Source organism: Anas acuta, chromosome 3 (assembly GCF_963932015.1).
Source record: "Anas acuta chromosome 3, bAnaAcu1.1, whole genome shotgun sequence".
Taxonomy (NCBI): Eukaryota; Metazoa; Chordata; class Aves; order Anseriformes; family Anatidae; genus Anas; species Anas acuta.
The window spans coordinates 94,860,463-94,887,317 of record NC_088981.1 but is presented as its reverse complement, the minus strand read 5'-3'; the positions used below and the strand labels follow the sequence as shown (position 1 = coordinate 94,887,317).

The following is a 26,855-nucleotide window of genomic DNA, read 5'->3' as shown; positions in this document are numbered from 1 at the left end:
CAGCTGCCTTTGAATGTCATCCTTTAATTTCTCCCCTCATCCTCTGCATAACTCTTCCTACTGCTGTTAATCAGGCCATTTTGTTTTCTAATTTTAAATCTGTTATAAAACCTTCTCTCTCCACCCCCAGTGCATATGGGCAGGTTTTCTTTACTGCAGAGCTCTCAGATACCAAAGTTAGATCATTATTTATCACTAACATTGTCTAATACCTCCACTGTTACCTGCATTGTGAAACTTATCAAGGAAAAGGAAACAAACCTGTGCTTTCCCTCCTCCTCTAGTCAGAACTATTTGAAAAGAATCCAAATGTTTCCTCAAGGCATAAAGGAAATCAATGACTGGACTCATAAAGAAACTTGAGCACCCAGTCCAGGTAGCAGAATCTGTGCATCTGCATGGGACACCCTGAATGACAATGCAGTGCACAGAGTTAGACATGTCTAAATACTTAATGAGTTTGCGTGGGCAGTGGCGCCAGTACTAACTGCTAAAATACTCATCTCTTGTTTTACTGCTTCTCAAGTAACAGCTTGAAACACCTTCTTAAAGGTAGAAGTCTAGTCTTTGTTTTGAAAACTTTTTAATACAGTAGCTGACTGGGGCTATCATAATCCCCTCTGAAATGACAGCTTCATATCCATACCATTCAGAAACAGTGTGGAAGACACTAAATGGGAGACTTGGATTTCATGTATCCTTCTACCTGAGAGAATTCACAGCTTTCTCTCCTCTTCAATCCTCCATAAGTGCTTCAGCCACTTTCCATCCCAGACTTTTACTACTGCTTCAGCAGACAAAGGGTCAGCAAGTAACCACTACCTTACCTTGCATGATTTGATTCACTGGACTATGGGAAGAGATGGTAGCATTGTTCTATAGTAGTTACAGTTTCTAACAGGTGCACCACCATGGAAAGAGTTCTTGTTCTGGACCCAATGACTGTCCGTAAATAACTGCAGCAAAGAATAGAAGCTCGCTTTGCTTGATCAATAATTCCCCAACTTTGCCACATACAAGAAGGTTGAAGAATCCTGTTCTTGCTGTGTATGGTAGGAAACTTGGTTAAGCAGATGAGACAGTAATGGGTGCTACACAGTGTGCCCTTTTACTGTGCTCAGTCTCAAACACTAGCCATTTCTTATGCAATCAATAAGCTGGATAAGAAGATACCCAGGCTAGATTTGAGCAGTGCTGGTAGTACTGTAGCTTTACAAATTCATAGCATGTAAGGTAATATGAGACAAGATTTAATGGGTGGTCATCGTGTCAATCACATCATTCTGAAAAGGAAGAAAGATACCATGTTATCAGGATTCTATCAGTAACTTGTTAAATCTTTTTGGTGAATCAGAATGGAGAGGTACACAAGAAGACCATCAAAAGCAAAATACCTAGCCTATGTATATAGAAAGTGTTCACCGGTATAAGTGGCACTATTCAGGTAACATCATATAGCATAAAGAGGTTACTGGAGGGGAATTTGGTACATGAGAAGAACACTACCATTCCCTGTCCATGTGAATGGTATGACTTTATGTCTTAATATTCTGAATATCATTGCACAGATATCCAAATCTATCAGCTCCAGCTAAAATAGGCACATGGAAGACCAAAGGCATGAGCCACTTTTAAGAGCCTCACACAGTTTATGCACAGATCTTTCATTGTAGTAAAACAAAAGCAGAAGTTTAAGCTAATGGAGATAATGCTCAACAGAATGGTGTTGCATGTTGTAAGAAACCTAGAGCCTGGAGACAAAACGAAAATTTTGCTGAGATGTTTACCACATAAACCAACTCTAATTCTGTCTGAAAAGAAAAAATAAATCCTATTTTCCTGTTTTATGGAGCATATATTATGAAATGCCATAAGATACAAGTGAACAACCACTAGAAAAAAAATAAAAGAGAAAAAAAAAAAAAAAAGTAGTGGGTAGGAAATTCCTGCCCACTTAATCTATAAATATCACATGAATCTTCAGGGTGTTATGCCTGCAACAGGCTACAGTCTCTTCTTTTTTCTACCTTGGTTTCAGAAATGCAGGCTAACAGAATATATGCTCTCCTAAAACTGCTTTAGAGACAGCTCAGGCATGTAACAAAAATAGCATTCAGAAGCAATTTAATCTAAATTGCTCTTAGGAAAATACTACTAATTGCCCCTTTTGCACACTACTGATTTAACATCTTCAAAAATATATCTTTGCTTTGGTTCATTCATCGTCCCCCTCTCACAATTAACAGTTGCACACAGCATACAGATATATTCTTACTTTCAGGCCTTCCTAATATATTTCCAAACAGTATGTCTAAAAAAAGGAGATGCAGTATGTTATCTTTCTGGTCCTCAAGAAGAAGGGACATGAAGGCACTCAGTAAAGATCCAACAGAATCTTAAATGTAAATCAAAATACAGTTCATTGAGCCACAGGATTCATTCAGCTTTTTCAATATCTATTCCATCCAAACCAGGCATTTTTTTCTTTTCAACTAATTTAGAAAAATCTTGCTTTCTAGTCTAAGCAGCATGGATTTTTTTTTTTTTTTTTTTTTTTCATTTTTTAGATATGTAGCTTGCCAGTGCAATAGTATCCTAATATTCATTTTTATTTCAAGAGCAAGCATTTCTCTTTGGAGGAGATGATTATTTTGTTTAAAATGAGTTGCTCTGCTCTCTAAAGCTAATGAGAACTATTGCTCTCCAGTTATACAAAAAGGCTAACCTTTAAACAGTAACCCATAAATGTGTAGCAAAACCATTTGTTCCACTGTTCATCAGGTATATGCAAGTTTTATTATTATTATTATTTTTAGCTTAAACATATTTCTACAAAATTAGAACACCATCAGATGGCCTATTGTGTACATGCCAAACACTCAAACACTTTTTCAGGAGAAACCATCCTTACGTGTTTTCATCAAAATAACTGTTTCTCTCTCTCTCTCTCTCTCTCTCTCTCTCTCTCTTTTTTTTTTTTTTTTCTCTTTCTCCTGTGCATACACCAAAGTGGTCAAAATGTTATGAAATTATGAAATTTCTGTTTTCCTTTGCAGAACGCTCTGTTAAAGGAGAAAAAATGGAGGATTTGCATCTTTTTAAAAACAAGTTATGCAGCATGTTTCAAATGCTCATCTTGTTAGCATTAAATACATGTCTATAAACAAAGCAAGGAATATGTATAATATGATACAGTTTCAAAAGCATCCTTATTTCAACAAACCTTCAGCCATATCAACCATCCCTTACCTCACCTGTGATTTCAGAGTGTATTTATTCAAAATTTAAATGACAGAAACTGAATTGTTGAATTAAGGGTTTGACCAGAGTACACAGGGAAATTCTTCTCTCCTCTCCCTATCAGCATTACAAAAGTGCTTACTTGTACAACTCTGCCTCCCTTGCACTGCAAAAGTGATTATAACTACCAACACGCATCCCCCACTCCCTGACATGAAGACTAATGGGGTGGGAACTGTTTAAAGCAATGGTTGCTGCCACTTTTTCCAGCAGAATTACAGAAGAACATCACCAGCGGTCAATACGTTTTCTAAAAATGGAAGCTTTGAGAATATACACAACAGAAATGCAGGATATATTGATTGTCCCTGAATCATGTTAACACTCCCAGCTCTCCTCTGTCCAAAATCTCCCTTCAAGCACAATTAAGCCCTAAATTAGCCAACTAATGATAAACAAATGATGATGGACACTGTGGAAAAAGGAGATAAGTGAAAAAAGAAAAACTACTGTTGTCAAATTCTAACATTGCCATATTGGATGCTTCCTTTCCACATGTCTTATGTGGATATTTAGTCTTTTCTCCCACAATATAGTCTCTGCTGACACAAGCAGTGAGTTGCTGAAGGATGAAAATCAGCTACATAAGGCCAGCTAGAAGAAGTGATTTCTAGGAAGTGCTTTCTGAAGGAAGAGAGGTTGACTCCAGCAAACTAATGATGAGAGTCCATACCTAGCACATAGTGAGAACAATAATAAGTTTAAAAATGCATTGTTAGGCAAAAGGAGTGTTTTGAGCTATTACAGAGCACAGACAGAGAAAAAGGAAAATGGTGAACCCAAAATGAAAGCCATATCAGAACTATTTAGAAACCTCTAGATAGAGACTGAATTTAAAGGGGAAGATTACATGGATGGACATTCAAGTGTCCTAAGAAAGGAAATTAAACAGATGGAATAGCAGCATGTGGAGATTATTTTTCTTGCTGTTTTCTATCTATTGATTAAAATAGATTTGTTCTCCCTATGGGAATTTGCAGAGTCTGGACTGTATAATGGAAATTAAAAAGTAGTTGCACTTGCAGACATTAAAACTAATTGACTGCAAACCTGACATCTTTCATCCACAGTATCCATATGGTTTAAATACACTCAGGAGCTCTGTTAAAATAATAATAATAATGATTAATAGATTTTATTTGGTAAAAATGTGACTTTTCCAAAGGAGATCTGAGACAACAAAAATGGAAAGCAGCAATGAAAAGTCAAATTTACCATCACTTCATTTTAGGAGCTGCAAACCTCTCTTATCAACAACTTTCTTCTGAATCAGCTGGTGCACGATCAATAGAAAAAGCTAGAGCTCTGGTTTATGCTTAATTTATGTTGAAAGTAATGTAAGTCTTGCATGATGAAATCCCCAGGAGGTATTTGGATATAGTGTATAAATACCATTGGCCCCTTGGCAAGGACTGTGAGCTGCTACAGGCGAGATGGGCATTGGCTGCAAGAAAAAGCCACACACAAAATAAGCACATTTAGTGCTACAACAGAGAACCTGTTACTTATAAAGCCTGGTAAGAATTCCTTTCACTAGAAGAGTCTTAAAGGACAAGAAACATTTTTTCATCCTTTTTTAAGGGTCTAGGGACTCAAAGAGAGCTGATTCTCAGGCAAATACTATTGCAAAATACACTGATTCTTAACAAAAAAATAAAGGAGTGTCCACGTATGAAATGCATAGGAGACCTTTTTTTCTGTTCATACAGAATGATTTTAACATTTACACATTTTGTTCCCTGATAGGAAATGCACATGCAGGCCTGCCAGACAAGGAAAAGAGATCCTTTCTTTTACAGTACTCACTCATCTCTTTTCAGACACAGCCGGAGGGGAAGTGAGGTTGCTATGGGTCCCAATCCTGTTTTAAGGTCTATTTCTGCATTTTATGCAATGACTGTCTATAATATAAGCTTCATAAGGGATGAGGGCAGGAAGGATGAGCATTCACTGAGCATCCTAACCATCAGGCTGCACAATCTTGCTATCTTGCTGTTTTGTTTTTGTTTTGCTTTTCCTCCCCCCCCCCCCCCCCGAAATATCCTAGAAGCTGAGGAATCTGAGTTTGAACCACTTCAGAATGTGGGTGAAACTGCCTCTTACATCCTCCAGCTCTGTAACCTGTAACTGCAAAGATATTACATAGAAGTCTATGGGCTCCATTTTAGCAGAAAGCAGTATTCAAAAGTGTAGTTGGCTTTGAACACCTTCTTGTGACTGTGCAGTAAGTTTCTCATGTTCTTAAATGGAACCCTCTGCACACATTTTCTGGGTCGCAAATGGTGCTCCTACCACACTGTTGAACCTACTGAACACTTCTGCAGCTATGCTGAAGCTTCTGAAAGACTTTAAAGGGGGAGGAATCTGTAGCTCTTAAAGACCATGAAGAATAGGTGCTGACTGAACAGCAGGTTTCAAGTTTGCAGTTCTGAACTTAAATACCAGCATTTTTCTTATATATACATATATATATTGGTCTGGCCTAACAAGACTAAAAAAAGACATTTTGCAGACACTGAATTACAATTCACTCACATTGGCCACTGAATGGGAGTTAAAGAAAAAGATCAAGAGTAGTAAGAAGTTGAATGTTACATAAAGGCTTATTACTCTACAATCACATACCAAGTTCAAGTTATTTATGTGGTCAAACAACTTGAAAGTGACTATTTAGTCCAGTCTGACCTAAATTACAAATGCTGTAAACTCCAGGAACTATATACTTCTCATAGCTATTTTTCTAAACACATATTTGAGACCCAAAGCTGCCTTTTCATTTGTTCAGAGACAACCCACACAGCAACCTGTATTTAGGCAGGTCCAAACTCCTTGCTAAAAATGATATAAGGCTGTGTGTGTGTGTGTTTTGTTTTGTTTTAATTATTTACCTCAGCAGTCTTTTATATTGTATAAATAGAATGCAATAAATGTCTAAAATACAATGTCTTCCAGCAGGTTATCCATAATTAAAAATAGTGATTAGATGATGCTGATGCACTTAAATCATAGTTTAATTTTGTTTTTCAATTAACAGATTCTTAGAGGTCTTCATTGTTAGCAATAAAAAGATAAAAATACTTCCCATAGATCTGAAACTACTATAATAGGAAACTGAAAGCCAGATTTTGAAGATACATGGTGCACAAAGTCTCAGATAGATACCTGGCATGTTTTCAAAAGTGCCTAAATGCATAACTGCTGTAGTTTCCTGGAAACAGGTCTTGTCGAAAATTCTTTGATGAGATGACAGGCTTAGCTGGTAAAAGTAACAGTGTAAATGTAATAAACACTTGCAAGGCTTAGCACTACATGACACTCAGAGTAAAATACTTGTGCTATTTGATATCAGTAAAGCATGTGCCTAATGGACGCGGACCAGCTAACCGATGGGTCCCAAGGAGTAAGAGATAATGGAGACTCAGCAGCAGTGGGGGCATTTTGAACACAAGTGTTGCAGAGCCACAGCAGTGACCTGAGCTGTGGCAGTTCTCCTGACTCTTGGGTAGAGGCGACCCCTTCCTCTTGCTCTTGCTGGAGAGAAGGAGCCATAGGGTTCCTAATCTGGAGGTCATGGTGGCAGCTCTGGTGCCAGGAGGCTTACACCCACCCCAGGTGCATGGGAGAACAAGTCTGAGAGGGCTTTTACCTCACAGTGGAATGGCTTCCCCCATGCCCAAGTAAAAGCACCCCTGAGCCTTGCCATACACAGAACAGAAACATGGGGCAAAGTGGTACACAGTGACAAGAGCAAGGCAGACTTTACGACTGTTTTGCAAAGAGCAACCCATTCACGTCATATCAGAATAAAACCTGAGTCTCACTTCCAGCAAAGCAGCCAGAAGAAGGGACACTGACTTGGCCACCCACCATCCTAGAGAGGACGAGACCTGGGATGTGGCAAAGGGGCTGCGGCACAGGGGCTGCAGCACAGGCCCCAGGGCTGAGACTTTCCCAGAACATATGTGTCTGCCAGCCTCGCTCTTGGGCACCTTGCAGGCCTCATGGCAGCAATGCCAGAGCCCAGTGCTCTTTGCCACAACCAGGTTCCATTGCGCTGGGAACGCCCCCATGGTTCCACCCCCTTTCCCCCTGGAAGTGGCAGAATTGAGCCTTTGTACTCTCACCTCGGTGACAGGGCAATTCTGCAATCTGAATTTTACAAGCAGAATGATGAGAAAGTTGCTTTAAAAGCCTGCAATCTGCAGAGAATGAAGAGAGGCATCCTAAATCCCAGTGCTGTAACCACAAAACCACCACTCTTTTTATCACCACATACGCAGTGCTATATAGTTGGCTGCCTTAAAAATAGTCAGGGTTGTGTTGCTGACATTTATATTCAGACTTTTTTTAATTAATTAAGCCAATCCCTACACCCCCAGCAGCATGTGTATTTTACTCCACGTTCTTCACAGAAAGGTGAATTCTGTCGCTCGAGACATCCATGAAAGGCAAGCAGACCCCTAGCAACCATGACGACTGGGGCCTTGCCACCTCCTCTGCTGCAAAAGCAGACCTGAGACTGAGCATGAGAAGGCATCGTGAAACAACCTGCCTGCACCATTTTCACCTTTCTTGCCTACCATTCAAATGTTATGGTGCCTTCTTCAGATGAAATTGAAGAAGGGCTGTAAACCCTCTCAGGGTATGAAATATACTGTTGCTGTCAGCTGAAACACAAGGAGGGAGATGACATGTATCTGACATATGCTCTATGTGATACCAGAGGCTGTTTCAAACCACTGGAGATTCTCCCCAGGGACACAGCACTGCCAATGTCTTTAGTGCAATAATCCAGCCACAGGATAACGTGTATTAGTATCTGAAGAGACATCAGTAGCAATCAGATGTTATATTTACTTATCTGCCATTTGAAAATCAAATTTTATATTTCTTCATCTGTCCTACTACCTGACTGCCAGGAAATGCTAGTGGCACGTAAAATTAAAATGTTACCTTTGGACATTTATTAGATACATCAATTATGTATTATCAAAAATGCATTATATGAACCTTATAAGCAACAAAGAAGTTCAATTTACAGATAAGATATAGGTTTCCTGTGGAGACTTTATCTTCCACATTTACAATAATATATCACTGAGCGGAAAACAATAATGATAAATTGAGATCATATATAGTGTGAGTCCATAGATATTACAAGTACGTAAAGCAATAGCAGGAAATGTACGTGAGCCCATAAAGATGAGAAAAATACAAGATTTGAGCAGTAAAATGGAAAGCTATGAACCAACATAAGTAATAAAATACAACAGAGGGGGAGTATTGCATATTTTTGGAAGTAATCAGGCAAAGAGAATAAGCTTATAAATGAAGTTTGGGAATAAAAAACTCAAATTTTGCTACTCTTCATGGAATCTTACTTTTTCCTTGTTAAATTGTACTGGAGAAAAATTATTTAAGAAATACTTGTGAATTAATACTATGTTTCAAATTCTTGTCAGAAGTGGATTATTTGCTATTTATTAATTATTTGTCTCCTGTAAAGAAGAAACATCTATCCAGTCAAGAAAAGATGTCAGTCACACACAATAAAAAAGAGACAGTGAATCATCAATGAAAAAAAAAAAAAAAGACACTCTGTAGGCTACAAATCCAGAAAATTTCTGTCCTAATCTGTTCATAAATACTTAGAGCAGCCAACACAAACATGAATGGGAATGTTTTGTGATTTATTTGTAAACCAAAGAGAGCCAACACTCCTATGGTGCAATCCTGGCCCTATTAAAAATCTCCAGGAATTTTGCCAATTACATCAGTAGTTCAACGATTTCACCCCTGAAATCTAATTTTATTGATATGGCTTAGCCGGTTACAGCGAATGATGTTTCTTTTTTTCATTAAGGTAGATTCTCAGCATCTTACACTAACAGCTGATGCTACCACACTCCGTGTGACTATTCATGAAGTTAAATGCCATCTAACAAGTGCAAATAGAAGATTATGAACAGAAGTACTTATGATTTTGCTATAATCTGTTATATTTTTAAGGATTAATCACTATGTCATAGGGTCATTCAAAATGAGGCAGACTAATACCTCTGTTTCTTGGCCTGGTTTCCTCAAGGAAAGAAGCTTACACAGTTCTGCTGAAATATATTTCTTCCATCAGTTTTCTTCCCAATAACTTTTGGGCCTATTGTATAATTTAAAAAAAAAATTCAACAAAGCAATAGGGGAATATTAAGCCCCAGCAAGTTTCACAACAACAGATAGAATACGATTTTATTAATTCCTCCTCTTACCCTGCACTCACTCTTTGTCAGATGTCAAGGAATACATACAAGTGTGACTATTACACTTGAAACATAAATCCAGACAAAGTCAATCATCATTAATATTGACTCTCATTGAAACTGCTCATATTTATTAGCTGAGCTTTTCTGAGTTAGATAGATAAATCTGTTCTAAATGTTTTAGGCCATAATGTATTTCCTTTTGACCTATATTTTTATGAATACTGTACTCATTTATGCAAAAGAAAATTAGAAAGTTGCCTGTCTAGACACTGTGCTCCTGTGTTATTAAAATGTATTTCTCATTTAAGGCCTATTCAGAGTTTCCAGGAAGTTGGCTGTTAAAAAGGCCAAGAGCTCTGTTTGGTGTTACAATAACTAAACTGCGCTAGCTTTCATCATTTTCTTATTTAACACTGTTTCAGTTATTAGAAATGTTACTTGCTCTTAACATATACTGTTAACCACTTCTGAAATGAAATAATTCTGTAGCACTTTCAGATGTTGCAGCCATCAGGTCAGTTTGTGGTGGACACCAGCAGGCTGGAGAACTGCAACTCTGTGATCCCTTGAAGAGCAAGTTCCTTTCTTGCCAAATCCACGTCTGTGGATAAAATCAAAGGTATTAAAAGGAAAAGTGGCACAGGATCTATTTGGCGAAAACAAATAAATCAAGCCAGTATTTCTCTGATCGGAGAGCACAGCCATGAAGAACAGTAGGCAACAGACCATTGATTTGACTTCCTTGCCCAGCTGTGAGCATATGAAAACAGAAGAACAACCATGCTGGGTCAGACCAAGAGCCCATCTAGCACAGCATTCTGACTCCAGTCAGTGGCTGCAAGTGGATGCCTACAGGAAAGTGAGAACAGAGCATTATGCTTTCTTTTTTGTTCTTTACCTAATAACATCTAGCTTTTCATTTGCTTTCCTGACTGCATGCTAAGCTACTGCTTTCTTCAAGCTGTCTGCCATAATCCTAAGATTTTGTTCCAGAATGGAAATCACTAGCTCAAAGACCATTATTTCCAAAGTTGTCTGCCCTATGTTTTTTCCCCAGCGTCTATCACTTTGCATTTATCTGCACTGAAAGATATTTCTCCAGGCTGTATCTCTCCAATACATGTGACTCAGCTACTTTGTTATTGTTGTTCAGAATTTAGTAGAGTCCCAAAGCTCAGGAATGCAAGAAGACAGATTCTCCTACATCTCTTATCATAAAATGAGGCCTGTGAATGTAGAGGAACATTAGGGTCATCTCAACAGAATTTCTCACTGCCACAACCTCTAATCATAAACCCAGTGATGAGCCACCCCCTCTTGCCACGCTGGTACTCCTTGCTACTCTTAGCTGCAATATCACCTCTGATCACAATGCTGTTTTCTCTGCTAGCAAGTCACCTCTGTACTGGTAACTCTCACAGTGTTACTCCCACTCACCACAGAATCACCACAAAATATGACCATTTAATTTTGTTCTATGGTACCATCACCCACTGGTTCTGCATAGGTTCATTAAAGAGAGCCTTTACTAAGATTCATTCCCTTCTGTTACTTTCCTTTTTGACCTTAAAGATCCATCACCATTTTATCTCTTGCCATTGTGCTAGATCCAGTTGTGATGTTCTCAGCGCTCATGATTTCCATTCCCTGAGTGATGACTAAAGGGAAATCATCCTAGCAGCTAGTTGGGTTTCATTAGTGATTCATCATGCAGTCTCCATCTCTCACAAATATTTTCAGCTATCATTCATTATACCTTGGAACTCAGTCATAAAGAGACCCCTTCACCAATGATGAGTTATTACTTCTTCACAGAAAACAAAAAGCCCCTCCCAGGCTTAATAATGCTTTCCAGGCTTAATCTATACTTCATTTTCCAGAACTCTATAATAAGGACTTTGATTATAGTAAATTATACATTCAGGACAAACTAGACACAATATTGTCGTCCTTTAGTTGTAGAGAAATGATATTACACTTCATCATAAATCAGGCATCAATTTAAATCAATAAAATCAAAATTGTTGCACTGGCATACTTTCCTCTAGCTTTCTAAATGAGGTACATTTATTTCCATTTGTCAAGAAATGTCAGCAGAAAACTCCTCCATCTCAGATCTGCCTTCTGACATCTCTACTTGTAAGACTCTTCCTAAAATGTATTGCAATGGTTGTACTTAGAAAGTATTTATAATCTGCACAATGAACATGTGTAGATAGAGATTATGCATCTTCCCCATTACAAATATATGATCCTTATTCACAATTGTTCCTTGTGGGCACTGAAAATAATACCTATCCAGTTGTCCTGTTGTAAGTGCTGTTTCTTATGCAAAAAGAAAACATATGTTTATGTCAGAATTGTAACAATAATCAAGTAAGAAATCAATATATATGCACATGTGTAAATGAATATACATACATGCATACTGTATTTTAGTAAATTACTGGCATGTGTTATTGTGCATTGTGACTCATGAATCATGAATCCAATTCACAGCTTATCATTTCCCATTAAATTAGTGCTTTCCATATGGTATCTCCAACGCAAAGCCTACAACCTACTTATTGTGCTTAAAAAAAATCTTACATCAAGAACACACTGTTCTGGGATTTCAAAAAATATTTAAAATCAAATTATTCTACTATGTCTAATGCTGTTTCAAGATTTAAGCAATTTCTTTTCTTTTTTGGCATTTTATTTTTAGTCTATATCGATTACAAGTTGCCATGTTATCTCTTTATACTACCAGACTAGCATAAAGAGAAGCAATTATCCTGAACTGGAGTCTTATAGTACACTACCATATTTACTTGCAAAGAAACTACTAAATACACCTTTGTCTTCTTGTTACAGATGTATCAGTATATGTCATGAGTATTGCAGGCAGTCTGAATTTTCTTGGACATGTACAATAAAAACTACCACTAACTTAAATGGGAAACTCATGTGTGAAAACTTGCCCCTAGATATGTACCTGAAATCGGCTATCTATACTGCACTTTTTTTTTTTAAGTTGCATTGTAAGTTATTTATAAATATATTTCTTCAAAAAAATAGTAAAATCAACAAAAGTAAAATGTATTTTATAAAAGCTTGTTCTGTTTCTGTAATACCTGTGAACACTTATAAAACATAACATTGCATCAGTTTACTAAATTTTTTATTTATTTTTTTTATTTTTTTCCATACCTCACATTCTACAGATTTTACCTGAGTACAAGGTGTGTGGAAACAATTCACGTTCTCACTGAATTGACTCAGTGTTGGACATAGTCAGTTGACTCAGATTTGGACATAAGTTCCAGGATTTCTTATCTGGCCAATTTAGGGTCAGAATATCATTCCAATTTTTAATGAAGTTTTTTGAAAGCTTGCTGTAGTAAATAGGACTCAATCTAAACATTGTTGATCAGTACACTGGAGCACACAGGACTGCAATTGTTTCCAAAACTCTTTAGAGCTACACCATGTCTGCAACTGGACTCCAAAGAATTTATGAACTACAGCTATATAGATTTTGTTCTTTAGGTCCTCTCAGTTTTCCATTGTTTCATTTTTGTAACAGGACAGATATTCAAAGTGACCTGCAAGGGCCTTTCAGAGCAATGTTTTTTTCAAATATGATCATTTATCAGTGGTTCATATAGTTCTTTTATTACTTCATCACTACTTTAGTCTTTGGTGCTGGCACTTTTCCCATGCAAGTGACATTCACACCATATAATTGAGCTTTATTCATGGAACCGTGAAACAGACGGAATGTATTCCGAAATGTGGAAAATGGAGAAAAAAATACAAACAACTTCACCGCGACATTTTCTTTGCTTCTTGGCACTGGTTTTCTGGCAGGGAAATACTGAATAAAATGTAAATCCATAAATAACAAAGAGTTATATCAATCAAATCTAGTAATAGAGTAAGGAGTTACATAAATCAATATAGATAATAGAATCTATTTTTGAATAGTATGATGATCTGTTTGCAAGTGATATACATTACTTTTACATTATCATCCAATAAATACCAAAATTACCAAATTCAACTGGTGCTTGTCATTATTTTGAATAGGTAGTAGCAAAAAGAACATAATGTATATATTTAAATGAAAAGTGACTATCAGCTGTTCTACGCTTTCTTGTTCTTAATACCCCCTTCAGCAAGAGTACCTTAGTAATTCTCCACTGAATTTTGCCTCAAAGACTCTCACTAGTTATTTCTCCTAGAGATCTAGTGCATAAAACTGGCTGACTGAATATTTACTCTAGCAAATATAGGGAAAACATGTAGTTACAATGGCTAGCATTTTAAAATCATCATAACAGCTGAGACGATTTCGTAGTAAGTCTAGTAATCACACTAGCAGTAGAACTACTTTTCTCCTCTGCACTGGTCCCTGAACTTTCTCTGTTTTGGGGAGATTGTTATTTTCCATCAATGCTGCTTGATGTGTCCATGTACAGATAGCAAAATGGCATTCAATTTGCTTTTGCAGAAGCGTGGCCTTGCAAAATCATTTCTGATTTTCTGCTCACTGTCTGCTGAATGTCTCCTTTGACATTACTGTGTTTAGTTTTTTCTTTCCTTCTATTTGTCTTGTGTAAAATTGCATTTTCCCCATATGAATTTTAACATTCTACATTCTACCTCTACTTTCCTAATTTCCATGTCCCCAGCTCCCTTTAGATAATTTTTCAGTTTTCATTACACTATCTGGTCCTTCAAAATAAATTTATTATAAACTGTTTTGATAAATAATTCAATTTTCTTCAGTTTTAAATATAAATGCATTTACTAAAATCTGATCTTTAGTATAACAGTACTTAACTTTTTCTCCTGAAAAGAACATGGGAATAAGATGATTTCTACTAACTACAACATTTAAGATAAGCTATTAAAAAAGTAGATAGAAGAAAAAAAATGTTAGCATGAAGTGACTCCATGCAAAACAATATTATGGTGGAAAAAAGTGAGGAGATTGGAGTTGATACAGTGGTGCCTCTATATTAGGGACAGAGAAATTCTCATTTCTATTGCACATGTTCTAGGAGGGTGCCTTTCCCACAAAGCTGTAGAATATTCATGGGTAAAAAGAGTATTCTGTCTTTCGTGTTAGAGTTGGTTCATTCTATATATGCAATACTTTCTTTTTAGCACTCTCAAGAAAATAACTCCTGTACATTTCAGATAAATGGTTTATCTGGCCAATCTTCTGTTCCAACAATGACCAGATACAAAAGCATAGGAAAAAGTAACAAAAGAGTAAGTATACAAGACATTTTCCCCCAATACTCTCCTGAACCTCAAGTTATTTCCGGGACAGGGGGTCTCCAAACTTGAATATAGTTTCTTCACTTAATAGATGTCAGTGGAGCTCTGTTCTCAAGTACTTTCAAGCTCTTTAGTCATAGGCAAGGTGTTTTTTGCATTTCCACTCTCCTTTGCCAAGGAATTTGACAAGTCCACTATCCATGTAGTAAAGAAACATTTTTCTGTCATTTGCTTGTGCCCCCTATATGTAGGAAAACATGTATAAGCTTTTCTAAAGAGTAAAACTATTTCAAAAAGAACAGCTGATGAAAACGCATCACAGTTTGAAGTCACAGTTCAAAGACTTTTTCACCATTTGAAGGTAGAATTTGAATCCTGTTATTAATTAAGAATCAATATGTTACAGAATACAGTCAGTGGTGATGTGCTACCCCTTGAAAATATGGGCTTTAGCCTTCCTAACAGGAAAAAAAAGAATCAAGTCTGACTCTTCTATATCCTTGATGGACGTTTATCTTCAGAGCCATTGAATAAGGGCACTAAGTCAAATTTTTGTTTCATCTTAAAAGTAGACTTCTCTATAAAAAATTTTATTTGAGATCAAAGGAAATATTTCACGTTGACTGAAACATGCTTAAGATATTGATAAGTTTTTTTGTTTGTTTTTAAAAAATTCAATTCATACTGAACCAATCTTCATGTTCTTTTATTTAAATCTGGCTACAGAGAAGTATTATTATTCCCACAATGCTGAGAACACAGTCTTAATGAATACATCTGAAACCACAGTAGAAATAATCCAGATGAACTAATTAGGTGAGGCTGATATATATACTACAACTCAAAATCAACTCTAATTCACCATTAGTTAATAGACATATAAAAGAAAATAATCTTGCTAGCCAGACTTGGAGAGAGTGTCAAAATAAACAGTGCAGGTGTCTGTTTAACAACTAATTGCCTTTTTCTGATTTATAAGCAGATCTAAAATTTGGGGGAAAACACGGTTCTCTAGTATGCATTAATGAAAATATTTTAAAACTAAATCTCTTACTTGTAATTTGTAATTATACTTCTGACAACTCAAAAATTCACACTTTTTCATCCTAGTGCAATCACATAACAAGCAGTATTCAGTAGTATATGTGATCTTGCACTCCAATGAAATTCCTGCCAAGGTAGTTTCTGTGGTCACTACTTTGAAGACAGATGCCATAACAGTGAAAGAATCTAGTCAGTTGTAGACTAGAATGATTTCATTTTTCCAATAAATTTCAGCAATGACTACAAGCAAATTATGACTCACAGTTTGATAAATAAACTAACAAAAAATAAATGGTAATCAAAGTGCTATATAATATTTTCACACTAGGAACCATCAAAAGAAAAAAATATATATATACGAGTAAGAGAGACAGGAAGGGGAGGCAAGAAAGGAGAAAAAGGAAAAAAGAAAAAGGAAAAAGAAAACTAGTGGCAGTGATTTCTGTCATTCATAACTTGCCATAATTATCTACTCTGTAAAACTGCTGCTGTAATTTGAAATGCCTCCCTCCTGATCTAATCAGCAGACTAACATAATGGCTTGACTAAGAACCAGGAATGTAGATCTTGCCATTATGTCAGATGCACTTGGATTTTAATGTAATATTCCCCCAGGAAGACTCATGATTTAATTAAAAACGTTGTGTTTCACTGTCCAGCACAGCACCTGCAGCATCACTTAGCGTGTGAATCTTGATTCCCTAGAGTGAATTGCAGCTGACCTTTTTGATTTCCATTTAGCAACCACTTTGCAGATAAAATTTCAACTGTTTCCTAGTTAGCTCTTCAATGCACTTCTGTGGCTCCAGTTCTTGAAATTTTATGTTTATCAAAATAATATTTCAAATTTGCAATTTCTCCCCTCAAAATACTGCTGCTAGAACAAATACAAATAGCAGAAATCACAGTCGCCTATGATTTAGAAACTGATTCATTCCAAGAAACATAAATGCTTCTGAACAGAGCTGTATGAAACAGCTTGCAGTTGCACTGAAGCAATGTTCTCAAAGAAATTGTTACCAGCAGTACTGTATTATAACATAACCTTATATGATACTGTATATTCTATTCCAAGCTTCATAATCAATAGGGTGCTTTGTCCCAGTTCCTTTTTATGCACAGGAAATAAGTCAAGGAGTTGGAAAGAAGCCCTCTCTAGGCAATGTTCCAGATCATGAAAAGATGGAAATGTGGAGATGTTAAGATAGGTGGCTTTATGAAAATCATCACATTTTTGGTTACAAAGTTAATCACTCTATCATTTCTGATCACAGTAAAGTGTGTAGAAACCATTCTGCTGTAGAAATGCTTCTGCTGAAGACTGCTGCTTGACTTGGCAAGCCCATTGCTACAGAAGCAAAAATTTAAATATATTTACCTTTGTTTACTTTGCAACATAGTGAGTTGTCTACATTACCTAGTGATCTGTACATTAACCAAGAAACTTCTGTAGGTAATATAGTTTATTTATAGTTAATTCCTCACCAACTACCATCACAAGCAGGTCTGATGGTCATAGCATACAATCAAATGATAAACACGGTAGGTGGCAAATTAGTTATGGTTCTTCATTAAGAAGAGTGTGCACAATAATAGATCTGCTAACAGAAAAGAGCATAGCCTTTATTTCTGTAAAGTTGAGGATATCACCAGAGTTTCCAAAGACCAGCTACTGCAGTGCCCTGTAATGTCAGATTTTCCTCCACTAAGCACTTTGGAGGAACCTGAAAATAGGTTTGGGCCATTCAGCTAGTGGATTTTCATATTTGGGTTCATGTTCTGGACTGCAAACACTGAAGTACTTTTCTACAGGCATACATATATCCACCACTCCTACGTATTTTCTGATCAACTAGCTCTTGCTGAATTAGGTATTTTAAATTCTTCATTACTAACACAGTTATTAAAAGAAAGGACAAAACCTTTAATTATGTTGAGAATAAAATTACCAAGGTCTGATTTACTGCTGCCTGTAGTAAACCTATTACAGTTGACCAGCTGAAGTGGATTTATGAGTGTGTTGTACCACTGGACAGTGTATGTCAGACTGGAAGTACAGAGAAACCTGACCTCTAATTTTTTAAAAAGCATTTTCAAAGTAAATCCTTTTTCAAGGAGACATCTCAAAATGCCACAGTAGTTTTCCCTGTGTGGAAAGTCAGGTTCAGGCTTTTATTCTAACACAATGTATATTAGTTAGAATAACAGTGTTTGTGGGTAGGAAAAAAAAATAAAATAAAAAGAAATAAATGCAGCAGGGTTTTCAAAGCTGATTGATTCTGTAAGGTGAGGAGAGATCTCAGTCAAAGATTAATCAGCATAACCTATTTGTCCTTTACTCTCCAGTAGATTGTTTTTTGTTTTTTTTGATTCCTATAAGACACACTACATGGTGTTTAGAAGGTACAAAATAACTGAACAGCCTAGTGTTAGAATGAAGATAATACATCTTTCCTGAGCCACTTCTGCCAAATTTCGTATTTTTAGAGGCTCACAAGTTCATGATGAGTTGCTGAAATGTGATCTTACTTTACTCACTTTCATTTTGACTGTTCACTGCATGGCTTATCCTGTGGTCTGACACTAAATAAAACAATGAGCTGCAGCAGTGAAGAAAGTAATAAAGACTTAGGGCTGGCACAAATTGCATCATTTTCTTCAGTTTGCATAGCCTGTCTAAACAGACACTTATACAATATAAGGACTGTCTAAGGTGTTACCTTGTCTTTACAGGTTTCACTTAAGAGTCTGTCTTAATCCAGATGATTATAACACGATAATTGTAATATGATAATACTATTACAATCAGGTGTCAAGCAACAACAGGATGCAAAATATGAAAGTGCTACAATGGCATAACCTTTCAGCTCTTGATATGCTCATGACTAGCACAGCTCTATAACATAGAAAACAGTCTTGCATATTTACGGCTACACAGAGTGCAATGGAGTATTTCAGTGACCTGACTACTAGACTAATATGAGTCTGGTATTGCATACGGTATTAAGGCTGGATCTCATCCACAGAGTCTTGGCAATCTGTACCACTGAGATGTCAACAATTAATTCAAATGTTTATGTCAAAGTTTCCTATAATAAATAATATCTAGTTTCCTATAATAAGGAGGCTAGCTGCAAACATGTGCCATTGCTAGCAATATGCTCTCGAAAAGCAATGACTGCTTGAGAAAGGCAAATTAATGCAGATAATTTAAGTACTGATCCAAACCTTCACACAATAGAAGATACTTTTTAAGTTATTTATTTAAAATATCAGCAGATTAATGGATTTAAAAACTGTTCTTTGTATTCTTTTGCATATCTACATTTGGTTTTGATCTCAAAATGCACTCAAATATGTTGAAATATAACAAATTTCAGAAGCTCAACCAGCTCAGAAGAAAAATTTGACTGGTAGACAGAATGCTGGACTGACCCTGAAAATATTTTGAAGTTTGTATCTAACAAGCTTCTGCCACCTACAGTGCAAGAAAATTGTCAGTACTCATCAGCAGTATTAGAAGACTGCTCCTTTGACAAAGCAGGCTGTAGAAAATATTGTCACTGCAAACTAAAGCATTTGAAGATACCCATCGCTAGGATACAACTATGCCTACAAACTACCTTCTTGCTCTACTTCAGCAGTTCTTCCTTTTTTCCTAAGATAATACAATGGAGCTCTAGATTAGTTTTCATGCATTCCTTTAAACAAACACGTATAAATTCAAGACAAACAGTCATTTAGACATTACTGGCTGACAATCAAACCCTCAGCAAACACACTTGCTGCATAACTACCTGGTGCCTTGGCTCCCTTTCCATCCATCTGTCAGGATGGCACCCTGCCTGCTCCAAAGTTGGTTGGACCCTTCTAGTAAGGCATGGGTGCCAGACAGCACTGACTTCTGCAGAGCAGCCTTCTTAAACCCTCATGTGCTGTCCTCTCTACAGGAGTCCCTGCTTCTATGCCAGCAACAAGGCATTGGCACAACACCCTTCCTCACAATTAATCCCACCTGTTGATGCTTACACAGTGAGAGAGGAGGTGGGGAAGGAACTAGGAAAGCAAGGCAGACAGGCATTTCTTGTTGCCAAGAAGGCAGGTGGGGTAGCAGCAGGTGTCTGATCAACTCAGGAAGATAACAGGGTGTCAAAATGTTTCTAACAGGAAACTTGCAGGACTCCGTCCAAAGACAATCAACATATCCATCAATGACTTCAGGGGGCAGCCTTTTACATTCTTTGGTAATATGTAAGAGAGAAAATAAATCAATAGTGGGGAAAAAAAAAAAAAAAAGGCTATTAAAATAGCGTCTAAATACTGGCAATAAGCTGCACCAGTATGCACCAGTATCCTCTTTTCACAGACAAAAGGACTGTCATGTAGAGCAAGAAAGGGATACAAGGTTTTAGATTTGACATACATGACAAGGACTTTTTCAAGCCTGGATTAGAAAATGCTTGAGCAAATCCCTGATCCCACTGAAATCAACTAGGTCAAATTTTTATCTTTTGCTCTGAGTGATGAATAGTTACTGAGGTAAATAAGCTTATAGGACATCAAAATATGACCCACAGATTTCATATTTTCAGCTGAGTAGAAAGTGAAACAGGGAGGGGAGTTCCTTTAGACTGAAAGGACCCTTGAAAAAACAAAAGGCCAATAGCAAAGTCCACATTCCTTATGGAGATATCTAAAAAGTGCCATCCAAAAATCTGTACAATTTGCAAGGCTGAAATGTCCTTTTGAGGTTAAAATTAGTAATGCATCTGTCTCTAAATAAATAAATGAATAGAAATCCTATCATTAATTATTATCTCTTCATCAGTGTCTGGGACAGCTTCCCAACTGGCTGAAATTCTTTTCTTTTTTTTTTTCTCCTTCTTTATAGAGCCATCATGATGTGTGGTCAATCGTGGCTGGCTATTACATGTATGATTGCTTTTCCTGATGGGATAATCTTAATCCCACAATTTCTTCCCCTTTGAAATTCTATATGAATGAAAATTAAAATAAACATATTCTCTTCCAAAACTAATGATATGAATAAATATAATGCAGAATTACCTTTATGACAGCAGTTCAGGACTTTCAAAGGAACCTGTCATTCAAATAAAGAATTTACATCATAATGACATGTTTCAGTGCATGATGCCAAGAACAGAATCCAGAACCTCTCCTAATTTCCTAGGCGTGTGTATATACATATCTAATGACAGTAAAATACCAACAGTTCTGGGAGAAAAAATCTGTATCTAGGACTCCCCAAGCCCACAGAGGTAGCTTAAGGTACAGAATTAGAGTCTTCTTTTATTTGTATGATTTAGCCTTCTAAGATACATGTCATACTCAAACGCTGTCTAGATGCCACTTCAGACTATTAAACAATTTATCTGCTCTGGATGCCAGCTCCTCTAAATTTATCCTTGCCTTTAACTTTACTCGGATTTGGGTATTTAATTGCCTTTGGAAAAAAAAAAAAAAAAAACAACTGAGACTGAATGAACTATCATTAAGTCATGAGGTTTAATAATACTGGCAGTGCCAACAAATAGAAATATTATTTGTTGCATTATTCTTACAGCACAGAATGTAAATATGCCGACCACCCTCCATGGAGTTAGTGAGGGGGAAGATTTCCAGGGTGTGTTTTGAACACCTAAACATCTGTTTTTTTAGGACATGCTAGCTGATTTATTGTTACTGCTCCAGAAAGGCTTATCTGTCTGTGTCGTTTATGCTAGCCTATGCAGTTGTCTTGATGGATCCAAAGGCACTAAAATAGCACTTCACATGATCATTTACTGAACCTCAATCATTCCTCATGCATCTTCATTACACACACATGAGGCTTAATTCTGTTTCTTTGCCTTTGCCTTTGAATATAGCTGTAGTCCCACAGTGGCAATCAAATGGGAAAATGAGAAACTAGCCTTACAGTCAGCTTCTCAGAGTATTGAGCTCTGTTTATTTCTATAATGACAACAAAATGCTGTGCCATTCATTTGGCTTTATGGCCACACTTTTCAAACAGTCGTGTATAAGATAATTCAAAGCTATGAAACAACTTTGGGAACAACAGGACAAGACGTTGGGCAGAATTACAAATGAGGTCATAAAAATCAAATGTCAGGAATGTCACTTCCAATGTGTCACACAGTTTATAATTTAGATTTAGCTCAAATGCTCTTGCTGCCCAACCTGCAACAATTTCGGCATTGGATATTGCATGTCCCAGGGCTTTGTTGTAGAACTTGAATTCAAAATCACTGGCTCTGAAACTGAAATCTGTGGGTATATTTTCATCTTTTCTTTCCATCTCTTATCTTGAGGAAAGTTCAATCAAGTAAAGCAAAAACCTAAGAGTTTAAGAAGTAATTTCTTTTAGAAGAATGGTGAGAACAGGTATGATACTCCCTTATTCTGGCAATATACAGTCATTTGCTTGCAGAAAAGCATGTCTACATATTTGGTTAGACCTCACACCTAGCACTTTTTGATCTGATTTCCAACAGTTCAAACCCATTATTTAAAATAGTTTTCTCCATATAAGAGTATATTTTAGAATTAATGGTGTTTTTTTTTTTTCTTGCTCCTCTAGGCTGATTATTCCTTACAGCCTCAGTGCCTTGTCCTTTTGCTTCCCTCTTTCCCTTTTTCCTCCTCTCAGATCTTTTGCTCTGAATACTCTCACATTTTCACTCTCTTTGTTCAAATACAACTTTTTGGGGGATCTTTTTCTACCCACACAATTTTAAGTGAGGAAGGAACTGAATCATATTCCATGCCCCTTACTGTTTCCAGTCTTCTTCCAAGGGAATAAGTGGTGATTTTGGTGATCTACCTCTGTGGTGATTTTCTTATGTGGAAGGGAGGTACTTTCCCTGAATTAATGTGTTGATAGGTGAGATGTATCTTCCTGAGAAAGAAGTTGTGCTAGATATAGCGCTGTCACTGTCGCACAGCAGTATCACGTGGACCCAGTTGAGAGAAGAGGATATCCAAAGACATTAATTGGGAAAAAAAGACAGCATGTAGCACTTTGGAAATTCAGAAAGAATTTCAAATGAGCTAGTATACTAGACAGGAAACTTATCATGTAGCCTGTTCAGTGAGCAGCTATCCTGAGGTAGTCAACTGGGAGACAAAATTTTAGGAATTGGCCATAAATCTGAAGCCTGACTTGTCATTTCGAATCAGCTATCTCAGCCCATATAGACACTGTTCTGTAAGATTTTCTCCTAAACATATATACCTATAATCACTTTCCCAAATTACTAGCAGGGAGTCACCTATTTCTACTTCTGAAGCATAAGTAAAGGACAAAAAAAAAAAAAAAAAGCTGTAAAAAAAAAGTAGCTGCAAATTTGTAGTAGGTATTGATGGTGGAGAAGCCCAAGTTCACTTCTGTTGTTGGCATAAGGTGAATGAAACCCACATAATACAATTTCAAGATTGACGCCTCATTCCATCCTTTTCATGATGAAGTGAATTTGAAGAAACAAAGTATGCTTCAGTGAGTCAATATGCAGAATGAATTTGTTTCACTGCTATAGAGAGTCACATTTGGTGTTGGTAAAATCTGAATTTGCTGCCTAATTTGGGAAGTGTTCTTAAATTTTATCTAAAGTGTTGCATACCTCCCTGCTGCCATTTACTTTTTAAGGAAGTTTAACAAACACAATAATTTGTAAATAAAGGCTACTAAGTAACTACAATTATATAAAGCAAACAACAAACAAGGAAATTGTGTTTAACACAGGGAAAACAGGGAAAGCTAGCAGTGATTCCCAGCCCTAAATAATTTTTCTACCTTCATATTTAAACAAAGAAGGTAACATCCCAGAAGATGAGATAGAATTTCCTTTAGGGAGAAGGAGAGCTGCGTGGTTGAGGGCTTTGTCATTTCATTAGAGTAGATAATTAGAATGATTTAAAGTTGACAAAGCAACAGACTCAGATGAATTATAACCCCCAATCCTAAAAGTAGCAAGGGGCAAAGAGAAGCCTCTGGAGTTAAACTACTGAAAATCCTTGAATGACAAAGGTTAACAGTATAGGAGATGAGGGCAAATGTTGTTGCTTATCTCCTGTTAAAAGTACATTTCTTTAATCAGAACCTCCCAGGCTAACATAAGGAAGAGGGTATGGAAGGGAACATCGCCTTTTCTGGAAAAGAGCCTGGAAACACTTCCTACAGACGGCAGCCTGGTTTGTTCCAAACACTCTATTTGTTCTTCAAAGCAGCTGAGAGCTGAGAGAAAGGAGAAGTGATGGAGATGTATTTGGTACCCAGTTGACCTTACTTAAGGGAGATAAATTACTGCCTTAATTTGAGAAAGTTTTAGAACAGAGCTCTGGAAAATTTTGGTATTATTTTCCTGATATATAACTGAAGCAAATTACTTCATTTAATGTTAATTTGGACCTTAATTGCTCCTCTCCATTAAATGTCAGTAATATATATTTACATTTAGAGTTGTGACTTTGTGATTCCAGTTTCTACCGGCATTTGGATACCAAGGCCAGAAAAATTTCTGGTTGGGGGAGGAAATGGGAGATTCAGCAGACTTATGGCTGTTGACCTACTCAGACAAAGCCACCCCGATGGGGTTGCTCTGAAGCGAAGATAGGACTACACTGCCTAATGGATGTGCTGAATTAACATGTTTCCTGATCAGTCCTCATCTTATAGGCAGCCTGAGCTGCAAACAAAACAGCTGTCCCCTGGAAGGACCCCACAAAAGAAAGAGTAAAAAAATACATAAAATTACATAATGTTACTTAGAAGTGAATTTTTATTACAATGGCACCCAAAGGCTCCCTCCAGGAACAGAAACAACTTTAATCAAAAATGCTTATTAAAACATGGTTTCAATCCTTATGAGTCATAACCCTCATACATCTAGAGTATTATTATTGTTACTACTGCCATAATTTATGTGGATTCAGAGAAATACTTCATGCATTTTCTAGAACTCATTTTGCAACTTAGAGTAAGTAATTTATGCTCTGCAAAGCAGCATCAGAACACCAAAAAAAAGTATATTCACAAGTGCATGTTTTTATACATAAATAAATCAGTCTGTACATCATTGTTCCTTCCAACTTCCCAGTCAAAAGAAGATATAATGATGGTTATGTGTTCCACATTTTTAATGGTAGCAGGTACTCATTACTTGACTTACATATTCCTATATATGCAAATACAAGTGTGCACACACACACAATGTCTCACACCTTCTGGATAAGTCCATGGCTGTATTTCATGGAATCACAGAATGGTTTGGCTTGGAAGGGACCTTAAAGATCATCTAATTCCAACCCCCACTGCCATGGGCATGGATGCCACCCACTAGTTCAGGTTGCCCAGGGCTTCATCCAATCTGGTTGCAAACACCTCCAGGGATGGGATATCCACAGCTTCTCTGGGGAATCTGTTCCAGTTCTTCACCACCCTCTGAATGAAGAATTTCTTACTAATATCTAACCTAAATCTAAACTAAACTAAAATAAAGCCTCTTTTAGTTTAAAACCATTCCCCGCTGTCATAACATTATCTGCCCAATCAAAAACTCGTTCTCTATCTTTTTTATAAGCCCACTTCAAGTACTAAAAAGAGGTCCCCACAGAGCCTCCTTTTTTTCCAGGCTGAACATCTCCAGCTCTCTTAGCTTACTTTCTTCATAGTACAAGTCCTCTAGCCCTCTGATCATCTGTGTGGTCCTCCTCTTGACCTGCTTTAACAGATCAGGTTAACAGATCAGCCCCCTTCTTGTGCTGGGGGCCCCAGACCTGGACAAAGCACCCCAAGTGGGGCCTTAAAAGGGCAGAGTAGGGAGGGACAATCCCCTCCCTCCACCTGCTGGCCACTCTTCTGCTGGTGCAGCCAAGGATGCAGTTGGCCGTTTGGGCTGCAAGCATGCACTTCTGGCTCATAGTGAGCTTATTTTAGCAAATATTTTCAAAAGAAAGATAATTTTTAATAAATTATCATAATGCGAATATAATATCAAGTAGCCACCATAAAGAATTTTTTTTTTTTTCAAATATACATACTCAGCCAGTGGATATGGTTGTATATGTATAGAACCAAAACACTTTAGCAAGAGTACGTGGTCTGCAGTTCTATAAAAAGATGTCTGAGAAATATAAGTATTACTAAAACTCACTGAAATAAGTACAAATAAGATGAAAAGTGCTCAGAGATGCAGCTGCTAATTTCATCTTTGAGGTAACTCTTATACGACTCTCACATTTAAGATTTAGATGGTAAGTTATAATGAATATTACTGTCTCACCATATCAGTTTCTTATTCATACCCTTCATTTAATTTTGAAACAAAACAAAACAAAACAAAAAAACGATTCTTAGGTTTTAATACCTTGTAATCTTTTCTCATAAGGATGGCCTTTATTTCTGATCTGTCGTTGCTTTCTCAAGAAAAAAAATAATTGGATACCTTTGCCTAAGGTATGTCCAAGCTTATTGTTGTGTGCTACCCTAGGCTTAGATCCCACACTCTAGCCTGATGAGTACTGCTGTGAATGTGAGTGCAGTGAGGCAGGGTAGAGCAGAGAGCAGAAGAAAGTTATGCGCAAAACCTGGTGTTCAAACTTGGATTTAATATCTAGTTGAAACCAATTAGTAGTTTCTAGGATGTGTCTGTTAATTCAAGCTGTTGGAAATGGCCAGTTGTTTTTGTTTGTTGGTTGGTTGATTTTTTATTGTTGTTAGTTTGCTTTTGAAGAGAAGATAGATATTACAATCACTAAGATGACGTGTAAGAAAAATCAAAAACAGATTAAATTTCCATTTCTGTTACTGATTTCAGTTCTTGGGTGAAAGCCCAAGCCTACCACTGAGGGGCTGATATCTTCAAAATTCTTCTGCCAGGGTCTGCTTTTCCTTTATTCATTATAATCAAAGCTGTTGATTGATGCTGCTGCTCAGTCATGAAACTTGAGTTTCTGCCTGTACCA

General features: G+C 36.9%; 1 protein-coding gene and 1 long non-coding RNA gene across 3 annotated transcripts in view; both read right to left on the bottom strand.

The window, feature by feature from the left end:
* CSMD1 (CUB and Sushi multiple domains 1) overlaps positions 1-26,855 on the bottom strand; it is a 1,153,949-nt gene that overhangs the window by 1,087,384 nt on the left and 39,710 nt on the right. The window lies entirely within an intron of this gene.
* LOC137854676 (uncharacterized) lies at positions 8,242-21,303 on the bottom strand. The gene is made up of 2 exons (XR_011095330.1): positions 19,670-21,303; positions 8,242-10,158 (listed from the first exon to the last, which is right to left on the bottom strand). It is a non-coding gene; the product is annotated as an uncharacterized lncRNA (long non-coding RNA).